The 19,793-nt window shown below is 52.7% G+C and overlaps 1 protein-coding gene across 16 annotated transcripts in view; it reads left to right on the top strand.

The window, feature by feature from the left end:
• Nucleotides 1-19,793, top strand: part of Bcs1 (mitochondrial chaperone BCS1) — a 628,019-nt gene that overhangs the window by 95,883 nt on the left and 512,343 nt on the right. For 9 of the 16 annotated variants that reach the window (XM_075884748.1, XM_075883609.1, XM_037429366.2 and 6 more), the window contains one exon: nt 4,435-4,532. The exons of the other annotated variants lie outside the window; for them this stretch is intronic. The gene's annotated coding sequence lies outside the window, so the exon portion shown is untranslated. The remainder of the gene's footprint in view (nt 1-4,434; nt 4,533-19,793) is intronic. 16 annotated transcript variants of the gene reach the window in all.

Genomic DNA, 19,793 nt, shown 5'->3' with positions numbered 1-19,793 from the left:
AAACCGCGACTTTTCGACTCGCGTCTCCCTTTAAGAACAAATGGACATGGGCTGCGCACGTAGCACGTAGGCAGGATAACCACTGCTCATTAAGAGTAACTGATTGGATTCCCAGTGAAGGCAAACGCAAGTAGGGGAGACAAAGTTATGTGGGCTGATGAGATTAAAAAGTTCACAGCTATAACGTGGCAACAGGAAGCACAACACAGGGTGGGTTGGCGGATCATGGCGGAGGCCTTTGCGCTGCAGTGGGCGTAGCCAGGCTGATGATGATGGTGTGAACCGGAACATATGTGACCGCCAGCGGTAATGCTGGAGCATTCGACGACACATGTATAAATGCCGACGTGCATCACTGTTTGTCAGTTGATCGGCAGCCGACGCTGTGTTTGCCACTATCAGTGCCAGTTTGTATTGCTGTAGTCAAACGTTCAGTTTTCTGGCCACAAGGTCAACAAATAAGGAGTTCCCTTTTTGACTTGCCGTCTGTTGCCTATGTTGAAATCACAATGACGTGGCAATATCAGGCTGTGAAACAGTAGGTGTATGGTTCAAACATGGCGGAACATATTGAAAGAAAAAAAATACTATGAATGTGCTTGTTGAAATGCTCTGCAATACTTCGTTTCTCGACTACTAGGCCTGGCGTACAATATGGCCAATAGGTCCCACTTTTTCCTTCAAGAACCCCCGAAATTTTTCTGGGATATGCACACATAAAGTTTGATAGAGTGTACCTTTCTTTCTCATTTGCTTCAATTGGTTTAGTGAAGGCGATAATTCTTGAATAATGTTGTGAGAAGTACCCTCTTGTCTTAAGCACCGAGTTTTTTTTCTTAAAGCTGCAAGGCTTCTTGCGTTACCCAGGGTTCTTTTTTAGCATTTTTTTTACTATAAATGAAATGATTAATGCAATGCATGGATATGTTCTTGAACTTCCGTGAAAGGTCAGTAACATCGCTACCATGAAAACTACTTACACGAAAGTCTAGATACTTTAAAATGTTTTTGTCTCTGGCACGCGAGAGATCTTTGATGCTAACCTTTTTTACATCGACTACTTGGCTACTTCACTGTTGCCAACAAGAAAAATACAGCATGTAATGACCCAAAATACTTGGTTCAACAAATACAGAATAGTCGTCAAAGGTTTTACTAGTAAAGACAAGGTCAAGCATTGTTGCTTATATGCTGTGAGTGTGTCAGTTGATTGACTGTTTATTGCAAGTTTTAGCACAAGACAATATTACCTGAGCAATTTTGCATTTGAATTCAGATCAGAGAATCCATGCTCCCATTGAATTTTTAATGCTGGATCAAAATGTTCGACAAGAAACATTTTGTCATGAGGAAATGAGGCGGTGTGTCATGCAAGAACTGTGGAAGTGAGTCAGGATTGCGGTAGATGCCGAACAGTGGTAATGGCACTTCTCAGAATGTGAGCAGTGGATCTATATTTTCTGCCTGATGCAAAAGTATGACAGGATTGTGTTCTTGTTCAAAATAGCCACATCCCTCCCCCTGAACGCCTGTCACGACGAAAAACACAGTACGAAAGCAAAAAGACGGCAGTGTTCGCAATATCCTCACGTGTTTAGTGGCCAAGCCTGCCTCTTGGGTGGTCAAGTTTGGCTATTGGAAACTTTAAGCGCACGAAAAATGACAGATGATGCCATTGAAATAAATTAAATGATCATCACAGACAACAGCGTTTGATTAGATCCAAGGTTTCAGCAGCTGCGGTGTAAGCATGTTGTAATTTCGATGAGAAACGAAACGATGGAGAGCTTGAGGAAAAAGGGGATGCGCTATGGGGATATGAAATTATTGATAAGTTGTTTTGTGGAGATATTTCATGCAACATATTGCAGTGTTATTAAATTAATGTTTTCTGTTTGTTTCTAGATATTTAAAATCATGAAGAGAATTAGTGTTGTTTCTAGACATTTAAAATCATGAAGAGAATTAGTGTAGTCATACTAACTTAGCTAAGTACCAAGCTTTAGCATTAGAAATTTGTATTAAGATGCTATTGGCCAACTCAAAGGCCATCTTGTTTTTCAGTAGATGTGTTGCCCAACCCTGGACCTAACATGGTTTCGCATTGCCTCCAGGATCGGAGGCGTTCTTGTTTACCAAGCTATGCTGTCGGTGCCAAATGAAACATGAACAGCGTTTTTCAACCATTTTGAGTTGTATAATGCATTCCATTACCCAATGAGGCATCACTGCACAATTGAAATTCACAAGCGGCAGAATACAAGACTGTGTATCTGACATGTGCTGAAAGTTTGTATGCCTTTTTTTTTTGTCTGTATTTAGGCATGATGATAGACAAGTGCCGACTTTTAATAAGGCTTTTGGCACACCCGTCATAGAAGAAATGTAGTGATTAGTGAAGGAGGAGTAGTGAACGTGCTCTTTGAAATTGATGAAAAGAATAGTGCAGGACCTGACATAATACCTAATGAATCTTCAAATAGGTACGCAGTTTGGGTCTCGAAGTATTTGAAAATTTTCCAGTTTTAAATAAGTAGTGGTTGCTTTCCCAATCCTTGAAAGATCACTAAAATTATACCAATACACAAAGCTAGTAGCACTAATGACAGTAAAAATTTCAGTTTCATCTTGTTCACGAATACTTCTTCCAGGCTTCTTGAGCATATTGTCTCCAATCATCTTTTGGCTTATTCAGATGTTCACAACCATGGTGTAAGAAAAATAACTTAGGTGTGGACACTCAGCTCAACAGCACGTTCATATAATGCTCGCCTCTTTCCTAATCTCGGCCCCCATGCCACAGTGCCCCCCACTCAACTGCAGCTGGCGCATATACTATAGAAGACAAGCTGTGTACATAGTATCTGTAGCATAGCATAGCGCACATCAGAACTCGGCGTTAGAAATATAATGTTTTTTTTTTTCCTCTTACACCATGCAGCCAATAGCCGTGTTTCCGCAGGTGGCGTTTTTCGATCGCGAGAAGCACAGTATGGGTTTCCAGCTCTAGTTGCTAGCATTCATGGTTAAAAAAAATACGAGGTGAAAAAAAAAGAAGGAATATACGAGCGTCTCTCTTGGCGTGCATGATTTCTTAAACCTTCATGTCACAGCGCCGCCCCGCAAAACCGCGGCCGGTGCATTACTAAAGGCGGACATTACCTGGACGCGCTCTTCGTCGCGGCAGGCAGAGAGAGTCCACACCTAAATTATTTTTCTTACACCATATTCACAACATAATATACCCACATTAACATGGATTTCGAAAAGGCCTACCTACTATTACTCAGCTCATTTAGTTTGTTCGTGATCTCTCCCCTGAAATTAACACGCAAGGTTGGGTTGACATAATATTTGTAGATTTTGCCTTTGATAAAGTGTTGCTTGCTAAAGTTTTGTTAAAAATAAGTGTTATCTTTAAAAAACCAAACTTAACGCAGTGGTTTTCCTCCTATTTTTTCAATCCCAAGCGCTACGTTCAAGTCCGCACAAAGAAATCTGCCCTCTTTAATGTTGCATCTGGAGACCTTTAAGGTGGCGTCTTGAGCCTGCTACTATATTTTATTTTAATCAACAATTTACACGAACATATTACAGTCCCCGTAAGATTTTTCACAGGCGATTGTGTAATGTGAGACAGTGAAATCTTCTTCTGATCAATCAGAACTAAATTTATAGACCTCCAGGAAATATTCGCTGTGATATAGACCTCTAGGAAATATTCGCTGTAACAGGTCTGGGCTGAATGCACAGCACTGTCACAGCGCAAGCTAGAAAAGTGGTCTTTAATAGCCTCATTTTAGAACTCTTTTGGGTAGCTGCTGCAAGCACACTTGCAGGGTAACCCCTATGCCACTAATCATTGTGTAATAGACAGGCATTCATTATGCCATCCTTCGTCATTCTTGGTAGAAGTGTTGTATTTGCTAAACACTTCCGAAGAATTTCGTGCAAATTTTGTGTTTCATGCAGGGGCTGATGACGATAAAGAATTATGCCTGAAGAGGGTATGCGCCACCGTTAATAGGTGATCAACAACAAGCTTTTGTAATGGGTTGGAGCATTGGACGACCCACTCGTTATGCAGTTTGCATAGTGTGACCCCTGGTTGTTCCTTTTCTGTTCCAAAACACTTTATTACTCATATTAACACGACTCTTTTCCCAAAATCGAGCCTGCCTAAGGCAAGTTTTTGACAAGTCCCAAGCACCGGTGAGGCTCAGTGGTAGAATACTGCTGACACGCAGCAGACCAGGATTCGAATCCCACTATGTCATTTGTGTTTTTATTTGAGTTTTTTTTTTCTTGTTTCTTGCGATAGTGGCTACGAAGACCTGTGGCGGCGGACAACTGTAGCGCCACGCTTGACTCGTGTTGTGATTTTGTGACAGCTTTCGCTGCAAATATGCATTCTATATACCAAGTACTCTATAGGGAATCGAAGCTCAAGTTTGCGGAGTAACGGCAACGTCGCGCCTGGCCTTGGCGGTGAGCTCCGGAAAACTTGAGGAGAAACGCCAGAGAGGTCGCAGGTGAGTCAGTGTGTTTCACTGAAAGGGGAGCGTGTGCGTCATGTGTGCCACGCATTCTGCTGTTGGTGCAGCTAACTTGGCGCGCTAAAATGAGATGCTCACTGTGTGAAGTTGCCTTTCCCCGATGGAAGAAGCGGTCCCACGGAAGCGTTGGTTAGGTCCAAAGTATTGTGTTGTGGGTTGCCACAACAATGCAAGCAACACCAAGGGACGCTCTCTGCGTGTAAAGCTGTATCAGTTTTCCAGCAAGTCGCAGCCGGCGAACACAGCCGCGTTGGCGAGAGCAAACATGACACGAGAGCGAGAAAAAAAAGAAAAAAAAACAACGAGGCGAGCATTTCAGTTTGACTCGCTGTGGTTAAACTTCAGCTTGCTGTTTCGCGATGACGACGGTGGGTCATGCTTCCATGGCACGGAGGTCACAACTCTAAAGCTTCGGGGACATTTTAATGCCATGACTGTATAACTTTCGTTTTTATTTTTTTAGCTCGCCGCAAACATTTGCGCATGACAGTACACGGCGGCTACTGGTAGATACCACATCAAAGCAACAGTTATATGGTTTCTGTAAACGTCAACACAGCACATCGATTGAGTATGTGGCATCATGTCGGCAGAATGAGACTTACCTAGAGGCATACGTTGTACATGGTATTATCACGGAGGACCTGAGAATTGCATTTCACAGTGACTCGGGCGTGCTCGTCTTCTGTCGTCTGCTCCTCATCATAAACTTGACTAACGAGCTTTACTCCTTTTGTTTGATGTGCTTCTCAGAAGTGCTTCTCTTGCCCAGAGATCTTTATAAAGCTGCACTGCAGGTGGTACATTCTGAGGTGACTCAAACGCAGCGTGTGCTCTCTACACAAGCACGCAAGCGAGCGGCACCGCATCGGCGGGAAAGGAGAAGGCGTGATATACATCCCCAATTTCTACTTTTCTACTAAAGATGGTGCTGATTGTCCAAAGTCGCAGCGCCGTCATGCGTTGCTTTGGCTTTCTATAAATGATTATGAGCTTCACAGAGTCAAACAACAAATTTATTTGGGTTTATTGATAACTTCTGATCTACAATGGAATTTGCATGTTGTTTGTGCTAAGGCTAACAAAGCATTGTGGCGACTTCAAAAAAATCTTGACCATGCCAGGCCGGAGATCAAGTGCTTAGTGTAAAAGGCCTTAGTACCGTCAGTTATGGTTGATTGATTGATTGATATGTGGGGTTTAACGTCCCAAAACCACCATATTGTCACGATGAGTCACAAGTACTGGGGGGATTTATTGAACAACCGGGTGGCTAGCTCTAGGACGATGCGTCAGTCGGGGCTGGCTCTCGAGCAGAGAAGAACGCGATCTTCTTTTTTCCTCCAGATTTAGAGCCGCTCTTGCTGCCAACCCACTACGTGCTGGCGGCATTATCCCCCCTTCCGAAAAGAAAAAAAACAACAAGTACCAAAAAGAGGAAAGGAAAGTACATAGCAGCACCGCGATGCTACTACAATGGCACGTGAAAAAAAAAATGGAAATTCGGATGAAGTGAAAGTAAAAATTGAAGAGCCTGCCTACATAGGAAACGTCAATGAATGAGAAAGTAAGTTCACAAAATAAACAAAAAACACAAAGAACGCTGTACGGTAAAGGAAAAGTTACGAACAACGCGCAATAAATGGCTTCATGCGCAACACATGAACGACGTCCGGCATCAGCCGTGTCCTGCTCCGTGCATGGGGTGTTGAGTCCGGAACCACTTCGTAGTTCACGTCACTGACGCGGCGTAACACTTTATATGGGCCAAAGTACCGGCTCAGCAACTTTTCACTAAGGCCACGGCGGCGGACGGGCGTCCACACCCAAACTTGATCTCCGGGGCTGTAAAACACTTCTCTGTGGCGGGTATTATAGCGTCGTGCGTCTGCCTGCTGTTGCTGGCCGATGTGCAGTCGCGCGAGCTGCCGGGCTTCCTCGGCACGCTCTGCGAATTCTTCGGCGTCTGTTGCCAACTCGTCTTCGTCCTGACACGGTAGCATTGAGTCTAGCATGGTCTGCACTTCGCGGCCGTAGAGAAGCCGAAATGGCGTGAATCGCGTGGTCTCTTGCACGGCGGTATTATACGCGAAGGTCACGTAAGGCAAGATCCGGTCCCATGTTTTGTGCTGTACGTCGATGTACATTGAGATCATGTCTGCAAGGGTCTTATTCAGTCGTTCAGTAAGTCCGTTGGTTTGCGGGTGGTACGCAGTTGTCCTTCGGTGTCTGGTGTTGCTCAGTTTGAAAACTTCGTCCGTAAGCTGCGCCGTGAATGCCGTCCCTCTGTCCGTTATTACACTGGAAGGAGCACCGTGTCGTAACACGATGTGGCGCATGAAAAATTGTGCTACCTCAGAAGCCGTGGCTCGTGGGATCGCCTGGGTTTCAGCGTAGCGTGTCAAATAGTCGGTCGCGACGATCACCCATTTGTTGCTGTCCGCAGACATAGGAAAAGGCCCGAGAATGTCCATGCCGACTTGGTCGAACGGCGTGCAGGGTGCTTCAATGGGCTGAAGCAAACCAGCTGGCTTAACAGATGGTTGCTTTCGGCGCTGACATTCCCGACAGCTCTTCACGTACTTCTTGACGCTTGCCGAAAGTCCTGGCCAATAGTACCTCTCACTCACTCTGGCAAGTGTTCGTGAGTAGCCCAGATGACCGGATGTGGGTTCGTCATGGCAAGCGAAGAGGACGTCGTCTCGCATGTCTCGAGGAACCACCAGGAGGTAGGCACGGTTGTTCGAACGAGCGTTCTTCTTGTACAGCACACCATCTCGAAGGCAGAACGACGGCAACGAGCGGAATAAATGACGTGGTATGACTGTGTCCTGGCCCTTTAAATGATCGATGATCGGACGAATCTCTGCGTCATCCCGCTGCCGTTTACTCAAGTCTGATGAGCTAATGGCGCCCAGGAAGCCTTCGTCTTCCTCTGCTTCCTGACTGCCGACATGAAGGGGCGCGCGTGACAGTGTGTCAGCGTCTTCATGCTTACGGCCGGACTTATGGACGATGGTGACGTCAAATTCCTGCAGCCGCAAGCTCCACCGTGCTAGCCGTCCTGAAGGGTCGCGCAGGCTTGCCAACCAGCAGAGGGCGTGGTGGTCCGTCACTATCTTGAAGGGACGACCATAAAGGTACGGGCGGAACTTGGTGATTGCCCACACGACTGCGAGGCACTCTTTCTCCGTAGTGGAATAATTCGCCTCAGCACGCGATAGAGAGCGGCTGGCGTAGGCTATCACTCTTTCGATGTCTTCTTGACGCTGAACGAGCACTGCACCGAGCCCAATGTTACTAACGTCGGTATGGACCTCCGTGTCAGCATCATCGTCGAAATGAGCGAGAACGGGCGCTGATTGCATGCGCTGTCGCAGCTCATCAAAAGCTGCTTGTTGCTCGTTTTCCCAGACAAACGGTGTGTCGTCTCTTGTGAGACGAGTCAGAGGTTCTGCTATCTGTGAAAAGCCATGAATGAATCGGCGATAGTAGGCGCACAAACCAAGGAAGCGCCGGACGGCTTTCTTATCGACAGGAGCTGGTAATTCGGCAACAGCGGCAAGCTTGTCCGGATCGGGACGGATTCCTTCGGCGCTAACTACATGTCCAAGAAACTTTAGTTCTTTATAGCCGAAGTGGCACTTCTGTGGCTTTAGTGTGAGGTCCGCCGATCGGATAGCCTCCAGCACGCTGCGCAGGCGCTGAAGGTTGTGGGAATTGAGGCTGGCCCGCTGCCTTTAAGCGGGCTTTCCCGCCTTTTCTGCCGTTCTCATGTCCCGACATGTCTGCCCTCCGTTGCTGTCTGCCGCGCTGAGAGAGCGGAGTGACGTTTAACTCCCTCACCCGGTAGCGGATGTTGACGGTGGCGCCGCGCGCGGGGACTCCCAAGAGAGGTTTTCGCGCGCTGCGTCGGGGGCGGTCAGATACTCTCCGGGACAGCAAACGGTGAGCCACGCTATCTTTTCGTCCGTCGACTCCCGTCAGTCGGGGGCTCGTCGGACTTCGCTGACGGCGCCTCGCGCCCAAGGCGAACGCTCACCCGCTGTTTGCCCCGCTGCGTACGCACGGCCGAAGGGCGGTACGGTGTCCTAGTGCGTGGCCTCGCTACGCCGACCCGTCTCCCTTCGACGCTAACGCGAGCGCCTTTGCCCTCGCTCGAGCAACCGGGCCTTTGCTCCGGTGTCTCCGTGGATCGGCTTTACCGCGGAGACGTGCTCGTGGCACCCCTGTGTAGTACTTTGTGCCCGTGGCGTGGATAAGCCTACTTGCTTTCCCGCCGCGCCTATTTGCAACGGGCTGTACTGCGTTTGGTGTTGCCACAATAAAGTGTTGCGACTTGAGCAGTATCGTGTTTCCCGCCACGGCGACGGTTGACGCGTGCCCTGCGGCTCGCTAAGACCGGACCCACGCTGGTGGCCGTACTCCTTCGGGATACGTGTACACCACACTGGCGCCCAACGCGGTATCAAAAGCTCTAGCTTTTGATTGCTCTTAGCGAGTCCGTTCGCCTGCGCGATTCGGGCTCGTCGCAACATGGCTGCTTCGCGGGACTTTTGTCCGCTGTCCCTTTTAGCGGATGCCGCGTTGCACACGGAGGCCATTGCCTCTATGAACGGGAACCCTTCTGCACCCGTCCGTGTCGGCACCCCCTATTGCGGTGACGACACGAGGCGCCTAGCCGCTCCCTTTGGAGATGGCGCGTCGCTTCGGAATGGGCCTCTTGCCCTACCCGAACGTTACGCACAAGCGCCTCCGACTGCTAATGCGCCCTTTGGCATGCATGGCAGTTCGTCGGCACAGCGCTCGCAGTCGGTTCCCTGCGGAATTGACGGGGCCCTCGCCGACTTTTGCCCGCTATCAGCCGTGCAACCGACACTTCGACCGCACGCTGAGCAGGCGCCTGAATTGTCGATGGTAGCCGCACCAAGTGCGCCTTTGGTTCGACAACAGGCAAATCCCACAAGGAGCCTATTTTGCTCTGGGAATGGCGCGCAGGGCGGTGGTCTGTTTGAAACCGCCCCACTGATCGAGCTGGGCGACTGCTCGCCTTCGCTCGACCGCGCCGCTAACGCACCAACGGTTTCCTACGAAGCCGGTGCGACGACGCAGACTTTGCTGCAAAACGCCGTGCAGATGATCCAAGCACTCTCGGGAGCTGTGCAAACGCTTTCGGCTGTTCCGAAAAGCGGTCACCCCGCTGTTATGTTGCCTGTGCCAACCTACAGCGGATACGGTGATCAGCTCACCGCCCGAGATTACCTCGACTCTCTGTCACGTTATCAGAGAGCGATGGGTTTGGATGATAAGGTGGTGCTCGAACGTGTTGTTCCAGCTGCACTGACTGACACGGCGGCGAGATGGTATCGGCTTTCCGGTTACCGTGCAGCAAACCTCGAGGAATTTCGTGCGGTCTTTTTGCGCGAATTCCTACCCGCTGACTACGAAAGTAGGATGCGGCGAGAGCTCGAGCTCCGTACACAAGCTCCTGACGAGTCTTTACAGGAGTATGTACGGGCGATGGATGAACTTATTTCTATCGCTGAGCCCCGAGCCTCGAACGAGGAACGCGTCGAACGGGTGATACGGCAGGCACATCCGACTTTTTCGGCATACCTGCGCGGCGGCCGCTTCAGTGATTTGGAAGCGTTGGCCGCCGAGGTGAAGCGCATCCAAGGCGACATTCTCGCCGCGCGTGCCTATCGCCCGCCGCCGCCAGCCAGCGACGCCCTTGAGCCGCGCTGCGCTTGGAGAGGGGCCATGACCCTTCCCCAACGGCAACAGCCTCTCGGCGCCGCCTTTGCGGCTGCAACCGGCTGTGCGTGGGAGTTGAGCGATCGCGCTCTTGACCCCTTTACGCATGAAAAGCGGGCAGCCTGCGCTGCTCCACCTGAAACCTCCACACAGGGACGCTTTTCGACCCAACGTAATGTGGGAGGTGCGGCTCGCCGAAACGTATCCTACGATAACGTAGCGAGCCGATCACGACAGCTCGAAGCTGCTCCGTCTGGGAATACAGACCGTGATGGAGTGCGCTGTTACCGCTGCCGTGAAAGAGGGCACATAGCAAGGGAATGCACCGGATCCAGGCCTCCTGCGAGGCAGGGAAACGGGCTTCCGGGTCGTTCGTGAATGCACGACCGACCCAACCTTTGCTTCTTCCCTCTGCGTGCAGGGCAAGCACTTTTCTTGCTGATACGCACGCGCCGTTCATTCCGGTCACCATTGCCGGCCGTGAATTTTCGGCTTTGCTGGACACGGGCGCTAGCGCCTCGTTGTTTGGCGAACAGGTGTTGTCCCACTTGCAGAAGCACTCGGTGCGCTTGCGGGACAGCCGAACGACATTCAACCTTGCGAAAGGCGTGGCCCATTCGGCAGGCGCTGCAAGGTTGACTGTCCGATGGGGAGATCGAATGAGACGCTGCCGTCTTATTCATCTTCCAGGGCTCAATGTTCCAGTGATTCTCGGTCGGGACTTTCTCCTTAAAACCGGTATCGTTGTGGACATTGCGAATGGCGGCTATCGTGATGGCCCATTTTGCCAACTCAAGCCGTTCATCAGCCCGCCGGCGCTTACCGTCGCCTTTGCGGCAGAAGCGTCGGAAACGTGCCTTGCGCAGAGTTCGGGGCCAAGCCCCCGCTCACCGCATTTGCCCTCTCACAGTCCCCTTTGGGAACGAGAGGCGCGGCACGAACCGTGTCGTGCGCCAACTCCGGGGTCGTACCCTGGCGTTCCGCGCTCGTCGGCTCGAAACCCCTGCTTGGATCGACCGGCACGACACGAAGAGGCACTACATCCTTTGGTCGCCTGCGCGACTCAGTTGGATGAAGCACAGAAGGCTCGTCTGTCGACACTGTTATGTCAGTACGACGAGCTCTTCACCGATCAACCTGGCTGCACCGATTTTGTGAGCCATGTGATCGAAACTGGCGACGCGCTTCCTTTGAAGTGTAACCCCAGGCCCGTCAGTCTCGCCAAAAGGCAGATTATCGATGGGTTGCTAGATGACATGCTTGCGGCTGGCATTATTCGCCGCTCGTCTAGCTCCTGGGCGTCTCCAATTGTGCTGGTGCCTAAGAAAGATGGCAGTCATCGCCTGTGCGTCGACTATCGCCGTCTGAATGGAGTGACTCGTAAGGATGCCTATCCGCTCCCCACGATAAACTCCATCGTAGATAACCTGGGTGATGCACGGTACTTTACCACGCTTGACGCCTCTAAAGGTTATCTACAGGTCCGGATGGGTACCCGTGACCAGTGTAAAACTGCGTTCACGTCCCACAGAGGGTTGTTCGAGTTTACTCGTATGCCCTTTGGTCTTTGCAATGCTCCTGCGACGTTTCAAAGACTCATGGACCGCGTCCTCGGGGAAGCAAAGTGGTCATACTGCATGTGCTACCTCGACGACATCGTGATTTATTCACGAACCTTCGAAGAGCACTTGGCCCATGTTGCCGATGTACTCGAGAGGGTGAGGACCGCCGGGATGACACTTAACCCCGCTAAGGTCCAATTAGCGCAGACCCGTGTTCAGTTGCTCGGGTTTACGCTGGGCGAAGGCTCCATAGAGCCGGATCGGGAGAAACTTCGAGCTATTCTCGAATTTCCCGTGCCCAAGGACGTACGTGGCCTTCGCCGCTTTCTAGGAATGGTCAACTTTTACCGTTCCTTCATTCCGTCCTGTGCCCGACTGCAGGCGCCCTTGAGCAAACTCTTGGGTAAGTCTGCCGAGTGGCAATGGGGACTTGAGCAGCAGGAGGCGTTTTGCCGACTGTCTAACGCCATAGCGGAGACAGCGCAGCTCAAGCTCCCCGACCTGACCAGACCGTTCGTTGTACAGACTGATGCGAGCGATCTGGGTTTAGGAGCTGTTCTCCTACAGGAATACGATGGCGTGTTGCAGCCGTTGGCCTTTGCCAGCCGCTCCTTGGTCTCTGCGGAGAAAAATTATTCCGTGACCGAAAAGGAGTGCCTCGCCATCGTGTTTGCACTGCGGAAGTTTGACGTCTATCTTGATGGGACGAAATTCGTAGTGCAAACGGATCACAGTGCGCTCAGCTGGCTGATGCGGCTCCGTGAGCCTGCCGGCAGGCTGGCGCGCTGGGCTCTCCTGATACAGCACTATGACTTTTCGGTGCAGTATCGAAAGGGGAGCACCAACGTGGTAGCTGACGCGCTATCTCGTGCCCCACTGTCGGCCGAGGACCTTGATCCCGGTGCGACCGCCGCTAGCGGTGCCTTAGCACTTGCAAGCGTCGGGGGCGAAACAGCAGCTTCGCCGCCGTTCGGCGTGAAGGGTGAGTCCCCATGCGGACAAACCTTGGCTGCTAACCAGGTAAGCGGCGCACCGCGAAGCGGCCGAGCGGGGGAGCTTTCCGAAGGCCACGAGGCCGAGAGCGAACCCGTAACGCCGACTCAAGCGGTTGTTGCTGCGGTCCTGAGTGGGCGTGATACCAGACTCCCCCATTTTGGGAGAATGGGCATCGCCTTCAGCAGAGAAGAGCTTCTGAAGGCCCAGCAAAGTGACCCGTTTTGTCGCGAAATATGCGACGGTCTCAGAGAGATGGAGCGCCGTGACGCTGCTTGTCCTGCAGCGGGCGCCGATAACGACTGTCTCGACAAGACGGAGCGCCGTGACGCTGCTTGCCCTGCAGCGGGCGCGAATAGGGGGCTCGAACCAGCGTGTGTCGCTGAGTCCCCTGCGGATTCATATTTGCTGGACCATGACGGGCTCCTGCTGAAGTATATAGCCACTGACGACGAGTCCATAGACCCGTTTAAGGTGGTTATGCCCAAAAGTCTGAAAGCCGCACTGTTGCGATCCTCTCACGACGAACCCATGGCTGGTCACCTGAGTGGCTCGAAGGTTTTTGCAAAACTGAGCCGCGTTGTGACCTGGCCCGGCATGAAGCGAGACATTTTTCGCTACTGCCGTTCTTGCCGCGTCTGTCAAACGGTGAAATCAAGGGGTGGCAAACCGCCCGGTCTGATGAAACCGATTGTCAGTGAGCGTCCGTGGCAAGTGGCCACCTGCGATCTAATGGGACCATTTCCCAGAAGTAAGCAGGGGTTCATTCACCTGATGGTAGTCGCTGATCACTTTTCGAAATGGGTGGAACTTTTCCCACTTCGGAAGGTGACAGCGCGAGCGGTGCTTGAGAAGCTGCAGGAAGTGTTTTGCCGGTTCGGCTTCCCGGAAAGGCTCATCACTGACAATGCTTCGTATTTCACCGCTCGGGTGTTTGGTGTCACGTGCCGTTCCCTCGGAATTGATCACTGCACCACTTCACCCTACCATCCCCAGTCCAATTTGACGGAGCGCGTCAATCGTACGCTCAAACCGATGTTGGCGGCCTTTGCCGAAAGTCAAAGGGACTGGGCAGACCATTTGAGTGAGCTCGCGTTCGCTATTCGAACATCCGAGAGTCGCTCAACTGGTTTCTCGCCCGCCTTCTTAAATTTTGGAAGGGAGTTGGCAAATCCGGTGACCAGCGTCACTCAATGCCAGCTCGAGGACGAGGAGGCGCCGGCAGACTGCTCTGCTTACGCGTCGGCACTTCGGGACAGGCTTTGTCGAGCTTTCTGCAAAGCAAGGCAAAGTTTAGCGTCGGCCAGGGCTCAGCAGAAGGCCCAATATGACCGCAAGCATCGCCACCTAGTTTTTGAGGTGGGCGATCTTGTCCTGAAGCGCAACCACGCCCTTAGCGATGCCAGTAAGGGGTTCTCAACCTCGCTCGCTCCTAAGTGGCTTGGTCCGTACCGAGTGGAGAAAGCTTGCACTCCACTCGCGTACTTGCTGAAAGATCCCCAGACGGGAAAACTCAGCCGTGCCCATATCGCAGACCTGAAACCCTTTGTATCACGGTCTGACGAGCTCGCGCCAGAGCCCTGCGGCACTGCGCGCCAGCAACGGGGCACACCCGGAGCGGCGGACCGCATTCGGACCCCGCGCCGGTATAATCTGAGGAAGCGGTCACCTTTGTGACCTCGCGCCGGACGGCGGACGTCTCCGCAACCGAAGGCCCTCAGTTTAGTCTAGCCTCAGTATAGGTTAGCTTCTTTACGGCCTTTTCTCGTAAAGAAGTTGACCCCGCCCTGTCTGCTGCCAGTGTTTCTTTTTTTTTTTTTTTTGAAGTGTTCATGTGTATTTTATGTTTCTTTTGTCTAATATTAAGTGTTATTTGTGTTTTATGTTTTTTTCGCCAGAGGTTGAGTGTCGTTTTGCTCTGTTTTTACTTTTTTTTCCGTATTCGTTTCGTCTACCGCGAAGGGAGCTGTGTGTGACCTTGTGTGTCGGTGCTTGCCGGGAGGGAGAGAGACGAAGGACGCTTTGCGCCTACGCTCGCGCAGCCGTCGGCGGTGTGTGTGCGTGCGTGTGTAAGTGCGTGACGCTTCAGTGCGAGCCCGCGAAGAGTGCGTCATGGCTGCCCTCCATCGACGCGGACACTGGAGGTGCTGGGGGGTCATTGACCCACTGACGTCAGACCATCTGGCTGTGCTCTGCTCTCGGCCGTCGTCGAAGAAGCCCCGCTGCCTTTACCACCATGGCTCCTGCGCGAGGCCAGCTGAAAGCAGCTATATGCTGCCGGCCAACGCCATTCGCAGCCAATTTGGGTCGGCCTCCCTGAGCACTGGAGAGGCCCAGCTTCGCGCAACGTTCCCGCTTCATCATCGAGCCAGAAATGCGGGGGCCTCCGAAGCACAGCCGAGGCAGCGTTCGTCGGACTCGCTGCTTAACAAGACCAGCAACGAGCCATCAGTGAGCCCCCCCTTCCGGTACCTCTGACCTCGCACTCGGGCATCGCACCCAGCGGACACTGTCACGCCTTTACCGCCCCTCCGCGCACTGGACGCTATCCCCCTTCAGCACCACGAACACTAGTGCCACGTTTCTGTGCTCCCTTCCGCAGTTATTTGTATAGTGTCATGTGTTTATTTTGTTATTTATGTTTTTGTTCCTCACTTGTAATCTTTTTCTTTAGCAGCAGTAACAGGGCTGGACTGAGGTTAGCTGTCGCTCATAGCAGTGTCATTTTAACTGCATGGGTGACGCCCGGCTGCCTTTTGCAGACCGGTAAAGGGCAAATTTAGGAGAGGGGGATGTGGGAATTGAGGCTGGCCCGCTGCCTTTAAGCGGGCTTTCCCGCCTTTTCTGCCGTTCTCATGTCCCGACATGTCTGCCCTCCGTTGCTGTCTGCCGCGCTGAGAGAGCGGAGTGACGTTTAACTCCCTCACCCGGTAGCGGATGTTGACGGTGGCGCCGCGCGCGGGGACTCCCAAGAGAGGTTTTCGCGCGCTGCGTCGGGGGCGGTCAGATACTCTCCGGGACAGCAAACGGTGAGCCACGCTATCTTTTCGTCCGTCGACTCCCGTCAGTCGGGGGCTCGTCGGACTTCGCTGACGGCGCCTCGCGCCCAAGGCGAACGCTCACCCGCTGTTTGCCCCGCTGCGTACGCACGGCCGAAGGGCGGTACGGTGTCCTAGTGCGTGGCCTCGCTACGCCGACCCGTCTCCCTTCGACGCTAACGCGAGCGCCTTTGCCCTCGCTCGAGCAACCGGGCCTTTGCTCCGGTGTCTCCGTGGATCGGCTTTACCGCGGAGACGTGCTCGTGGCACCCCTGTGTAGTACTTTGTGCCCGTGGCGTGGATAAGCCTACTTGCTTTCCCGCCGCGCCTATTTGCAACGGGCTGTACTGCGTTTGGTGTTGCCACAATAAAGTGTTGCGACTTGAGCAGTATCGTGTTTCCCGCCACGGCGACGGTTGACGCGTGCCCTGCGGCTCGCTAAGACCGGACCCACGCTGGTGGCCGTACTCCTTCGGGATACGTGTACACCACAAGGTGCTGCTCGAACGTGGCAGAGAAGACCACCACATCGTCAAGGTAGACAAGACAAGTCTGCCACTTCAGCCCTGTGAGGACAGTGTCCATCATTCGCTGGAAAGTCGCCGGCGCTGAACACAAGCCGAAAGGGAGTACTCGAAATTGGTATAGGCCGTCTGGAGTCACGAAGGCTGTCTTTTCGCGGTCTCGCTGATCTACCTCGATTTGCCAGTACCCGCTTTTGAGATCGAGAGAAGTGAAATAATGGGCATGACGAAGTCTATCTAGCGAATCGTCGATACGCGGTAGCGGGTACACATCCTTTTTGGTCACGTTGTTAAGCTTTCGGTAATCGACGCAGAAGCGTAGCGACCCGTCCTTCTTTTTGACAAGCACGACTGGAGATGACCACGGGCTGTTGGATGGTTCAATAACGCCATCGTCAAGCATCTCGCGAACTTGCGTACGTATCGCTTCACGTTCTTTAGCCGACACGCGGTAGGGGTGCTGGTGTATTGGGCGTGCGTCCTCGTACGTGATGATCCTGTGTTGAGTGATGGACGTCTGGCGGATCTTCGAGCAACTTGCGAAGCAAGACCTGTACTCGAACAAGAGCGCTCGCAGCGCAGTCTGGTTATCGGTGGACAGATCAGGATTGATGTCAATGTTGCTCATTGATGTGTCTGCGTTATCCACTACTTCTGACGTGAGACAGTTGGTTACGTTTGCTACTTCGTGGGCAAACGCTATCGAAGTGCCACGGAAAAGGTGTCGATGCTCATTGCTAAAGTTGGTAACGAGCAATTCAGATCGGCTGTCGCGAACGTGTATTACACTTCTCGCTACACATATGCCTTGCTGCAGGAGGTGTTCTAAATTTGTCTCGGCCACCACATCGCCACCGCTCAAACCACAGCATGTTACGTCGACTAGAACACTGGCTCGGGGAGGAAGCGTCACGCTCTGTTCAGAAATACGGAGTACGTCGACACGCATTCCGTCATCCTGCACGTTGATTGCTCGCTGGGCTGAGAACGTGACGCGGCGCTCTTGCAGATCAATGATAGCTCCATTTTCCTGTAGAAAATCAACTCCCAGAATGACGTCACGGGAGCATTCACGTAGAACAAGGCAGCTTGCTACGAATGTGTACCCTTGAATCTGTACTCTAGTTGTGCAGGCACCCAGTGGAGTAACGACATGGCCACCAGCTGTCCGAATCTGCGAGTTATGCCATGGTGTGATTACTTTCTTCAGCTGCGTTGTCAGTTTCCCGCTCAGTATGCAATAGTCTGCGCCGGTGTCCACTAACGCATTAACTACACAACCATCAATTGTTACTGCTATGTCGAGTGAAAGCCGGCTATCCTTTGCAGCAGCAGGTGATGTCGAACCAGTTTCTGTATTGTTCTGCGTCAATAGGAGGTCTTCAGCGCTTCGACGTTCAGCGACCCCGCCCCCAGAGGTCGCTTCGGCTAGTTTTCCCGGCGGGGGCTGGGAGATCGTGCGGTAGAATACCGCTGGGGCGTTGATGAAAATCGCCTCGGTGATGGCGAGCGCGACTGGCGCCCGGCAGATGGTGGTGCATGCTGCTGGGAGAGATAGTTTTGGATGTCGCGTGGTCTCTGACCGTAACGGGGTGGCGGCGAGTACGCAGAGAAGCCGCGAAGCCCAAGACGGCGATATGGGCACTGGCGGTACAAGTGATCAGCTTCTCCGCAGTGAAAGCACAGAGGCCGGCGATCAGGTGTGCGCCAAACATCAGACTTACGAGGAGACGTGCGCCGATCGTCGATGTACTGAACTGGTTGCACTGAACGATGGGCGACAGAAGCACCAGGGACAAAGGGCAGGGGCGGTGGCGTGTACGTGCCTTCGTAGTACGGTATGTGCTGCGCTGACTGTAGTGAAACAGCAGGAACAGGATGGACGAATAATGGCGGCGTTGCAGCAGGGCAATTCAAGGCTTCCGCGTAGGTTGTCTCACGGCGGTATTCAGCAGGAGCTGGCACAGCTGTATCACGAGGCAAGGTGTCCCGGAGGGCCTGGTGCAGCTCATCCTTGATCACAGTCGCAATAGAGTTGACTGTAGGATGAGGTGTTACACCAGCCTTTTGTAACTCTTCACGTACTACATCACGGATGAGTTCACGTAGACAGTCGTTGTTGGTTCTAGTGGCGGTGAAAATGTCGGCAGTAGACATGCCACTGACTCTCCTGTCGTATTGGTTGGATCGCTGCTGCAGCATTTTTTCCATTGTCACGGCCTCGGACAAGAACTCCGCGACCGTCTTCGGAGGACTTCGCACGAGGCCGGCAAAAAGCTGGTCCTTGACACCGCGCATCAAGTGACGCAACTTCTTGTCCTCAGTCATTCTTGAATCGGCCCGTCGGAAGAGGCGCGTCATGTCTTCGACGTACGCGGTCACAGTTTCGTTTGGCGACTGGACGCGGGCAAGAATAGCTCGTTCAGCTCTTTCTTGGCGGTCAGTGCTGGCATATGTCTGCAGAAGTCTACGAGAGAATTCGGGCCACGTCGTCAGCTGCTCCTCCCGATTTTGATACCACGTGCGAGCCCCGTCTTCGAGATAGAAGTAGACACAACCCAGTTTCGCCGCGTCAGCCCACTGATTCAAGTTGGCTACGCGCTCGAAGTCCGCCAACCAGTCCTCAACGTCTTCGCGCTCCGTACCATGGAACGTCGGCGGTGCCCGTGGGCTTTCCAACGTATAGCGGTTCGGCGACGTGCTTCCCGTGCCGGTTGCCAAGGTTTGTACCGAAGTGCTGGTCATGTTTGTTGACGTGGTGGGAGCAGTATCGTTGACTTCCGGAGGCAATCCCCTGATTCGGCGGCTGGTCCGATGCACGGGAGTGTTGACTGGCACTGGACTCGTATTACGGCTTCCTGGGGGGGTCTGCAGCATCCGTGAGGCTACCCAGCACCTTCCACCAGTTTGTCACGATGAGTCACAAGTACTGGGGGGATTTATTGAACAACCGGGTGGCTAGCTCTAGGACGATGCGTCAGTCGGGGCTGGCTCTCGAGCAGAGAAGAACGCGATCTTCTTTTTTCCTCCAGATTTAGAGCCGCTCTTGCTGCCAACCCACTACGTGCTGGCGGCAATATGATTATGAGAGACGCCGTAGTGGAGGGCTCCAGAAATTTCGACCACCTGGGGTTCTTTAACGTGCACCCAAATCTGAGCACACGGGCCTACAACATTTCCGCCTCCATCGGAAATGCAGCCGCCGCAGCCGGCATTCGAACCCGCGCCCTGCGGGTCAGCAGCCGAGTACCTTAGCCACTAGACCACCGCGGCGGGGCACCGTCAGTTATGGTGTGTGCAACGGTGGTATGAGATCCGTATACAAAAAGTAATTGCACTAAGTTAGGTAGACTACAAATATTGACG

The sequence above is a fragment of the Rhipicephalus microplus genome, chromosome 1, assembly GCF_043290135.1.
Source record: "Rhipicephalus microplus isolate Deutch F79 chromosome 1, USDA_Rmic, whole genome shotgun sequence".
NCBI classification, from domain to species: domain Eukaryota; kingdom Metazoa; phylum Arthropoda; class Arachnida; order Ixodida; family Ixodidae; genus Rhipicephalus; species Rhipicephalus microplus.
The sequence above is the reverse complement of the archived record's forward strand: the minus strand, read 5'-3'. Positions and strand labels throughout refer to the sequence as shown.